We start from the raw sequence: 3404 nt of genomic DNA on the forward strand, positions 1-3404 counted from the left end.
ACTTACTTTGTACCAATCACAAAGGCTAATATTTCATGCACATCTTTTCACCCTTCACAGTAAGCTTTCAAGCAGGAACTATTATCTCTCAGTTGAAGACATTAGGCTTGAGAAAGTTGAGTAACTTGCCTTTGGCCGCACAGCTAATAAGTAACAGAGAAGGACGTTTGTACAGGGGCTTGTCACTAAGGCTAATGAACTTAAAGCACTATAGGAAAATAGGTGTATTGGACATATATTGATATTTTACAGATACAGGTCATTTTTCTTTTCTTTCTTTTTTTGAGACAGAGTTTTGCTCTTGTTGCCCAGGCTGGAGTGCAACGGCACAATCTTGGCTCACTGCAACCTCCACCTCCCAGGTTCAAACGATTCTCCTGCCTCAGCCTCCCAAGTAGCTGGGATTATAGGCATGTGCCACCACACTAGGCATGGGGTTTCATCATGTTGGCCAGGCTGGTCTTGAACTCCTGACCTTGTGATTCACCCGCTTCAGCCTGGGATTTCAGCGTGAACCACCGTGCCTGGCCCCTTTTTCTCATAGAATTTTAGAGGCTTAGCGCTTAGAATGGAAATTCCAAAGTTATGGTCACAGTAATCTCCACCTGTCCTTTGACCTCTTTCTCTCTCACACAGTCGACAGCCTTTCTTGCCGTGTATTGGAAGGATATATGAATATATTACATTCTCCTCACTACTCTCTCAGCTTTCTCTGTGGCAGGTTTCTTCTTCTTTTTTTTTTTTTTCTTTTTCAAAGAGGGGGTCTTTTCTGTCTTATATTCACCATAACCTCAAATTCCTGGGCTCGGGTGATCCTCCCACTTCAGCCTCTTAAGTATTAGCTAACAAGTAACAGAGAAGGGCATTTGCACAGGGGCTTGTCTCCAAGGCTAATGAACTTAAAGCATTAGAGGAAAGTAGGCATGTTGGACATATATAGATACTTTACAGATATTATCATTCTTCTGATAGAAAAATTTTTCACGTGTAAGCTTACACTTCCAGTTCAAACAAAACTAAATCAATTAAGCTGTATCCTAATGGTGTAGGTCAGAGTCCAGGTGACATCCAGACCTAAATGCAAATGTTGATTGTGTGGTTGCTCATGTTCCTGGAGTCAGTTACTCACTACCAGAGTCATGGGTCAGAAGCAAACATCTCTTGGGGCATCCTAGCCATTAGCTTTGCCAACAGAGCAGGTACGAAATTTATCCAAAGGCTTTCTATGTGCTATTGCTTGATACATGCTAGGCTGCTTGGTCACTACATTTTATAATGTTCACAGTGGCCATTAGATATGCAAACTTTGTGTGTGTGTGTGTTTGTGACAGTCTTGCACTGTCGCCCGGGCTGGAGTGCAATGGCACAATCTCGGCTCATTGCAACCTCCGCCTCCCAGATTAACACGATTTTCCTGCCTCAGCCTCCCGAATAGTTCGGATTATAGGCGCACACCACTATACCCGGCTAATTATTTGTATTTTTAGTAGAGACAGGGTTTCACTATGTTGGCCAGACTGGTCTCAACCTCCTGACCTTGTGATCTGCCGGCCTCCCAAAGTGCTGGGATTACAGGCGTTAGCCACCGCACCCAGCCCAGATATGCAAACTTAAATGCTGTTCTGAACTTATAAAGATGACTTTCTAATAGGAATCTCCAGAGCAGCCTTCTAGTGTGAGTAGCTACAGATATATGTTGGCTATTTTATGGCTACTTTGGAGGAGGAAATCTGTGTTTGAGGCCAGAATGGGTGCACTATGCCTATTAAGAATCTGGAGAAATGAGAGATGATACAAGCATGATATATATTGGAACGCTGCTTGACTGGAAACACTATTGATGCAAGTCAATTAACTAGATGTTATTTGGAGCAAAACCCATTCCAAAAATGAAAGTTGCATTGGCCTAGGAACTGGAGAGGGTCACATAAGTTTTGAGAGCCATGGGAACCTGAGCAGCCAGGTCTCTGGTGTTTTTTGGCAAGGGCAGAATTGCTCCAAAGCTCAATCACTTCTTTTCACAATATCATTTACACTTTTCTTTTTTTCTTTTTTTGTTTTGCCCTTATTATTTTTTGTTTTGCTCTTATTTCCAATTCATCCTTCTCTAGGTACAGAAGCAAGCTAAAATTATGGTTAATGACAAAAGGTAAATTCCAACAAGAACTGGAAGAACAAGAATAGACAGATCTTTTCAACTTGTTTCTTAGTTCTACATCTTGAAAAAGTATTTTTTTATTTATATTTTTTTAAGGGAAGGTTTTAGTGAGTCATGTATCTCAAAATTAAGAATAAACATAGTGACTGGGCGCGGTGGCTCACCCCTGTAATCCCAACACTTTGGGAAGACGAGGGCAGATCACCTGAGGTCAGGAGTTCCAGACCAGCCTGACCAATATGGAGAAACTCCGTCTCTACTAAAAATACAAAATTAGCCAGGCATGGTAGTCAGCATGCCTGTGATCCCAGCTACTCAAGAGGCTAAGGCGGGAGAATCACTTGAACCCAGGAGGTGGAGGTTGCGGTAAGCTGAGATCATGCCCCTACACTCCAGCCTAGCCAACAAGAGCGAAACTCCATCTCAAAAAAAAAAAAAAAAAGAATGAACATAGCCACATACAGTTGTTCACATATTCATTAAACACCTCTACAATTCATTTTAGTAAGTAGTTATGAGGATGGTGAGCATAGTTTTATTTAATGAGTGATGCTAATTCTGTTGTAACTGTCTTAGCAAAAATTCTTGGGATATTTAAGATTAATCTGAAACCATTGCAAAGACATGGTGATCAAATCAACTAATGAGACTGCATCAATGTTTCCCTCAATTTCTGTACTTACAGCATTTTGCTTGTACTTCTGTTGTAAGTCCTATCTTGCATTAGAGTTGCTGCCACTTTCCTTTTGCATTAGATCAACTAGCCCTGTAATTTGTAAGCAGTAGGCATCCAAAAACTAAGTTGAAATGCCAAATTTATGGTTCGGCACCCAAATTTTCTTCCAAGACTTAATTTGACTTAATAATAAGAATAATTAAGAATATTAGAATAAACATAGTGACTGGGTGCGGTGGTTCATAAAGTCAAATTATTTATTCTTCTCTGTGTATTAGCAACTGTTTTGAGAAATAAATTCGTAAGTGATGCTGAAGCCTTACATGTCTCATCTAGCCAAGCCACAGGCCAAGGCTTCTTTCTAATCTCCTCTAATAGTTTATTTAAAAAAAAAAAAAAAAAAAAAAGTATGAGTTGCCAAATAAGATTGACTTTTAAAAATTATTTAAGTCACTCAAAATGCACTAATAAAAATGTAAAACATTTGCTAGGCATGGAAAAAAGTTTACATGTTAATTTGTTCCTCTTTTGCTATATTTCTATCTCCATTTTTTCTTTGATTGTAAATTA

The sequence above is a fragment of the Macaca mulatta genome, chromosome 17, assembly GCF_049350105.2.
Source record: "Macaca mulatta isolate MMU2019108-1 chromosome 17, T2T-MMU8v2.0, whole genome shotgun sequence".
NCBI classification, from domain to species: Eukaryota; Metazoa; Chordata; class Mammalia; order Primates; family Cercopithecidae; genus Macaca; species Macaca mulatta.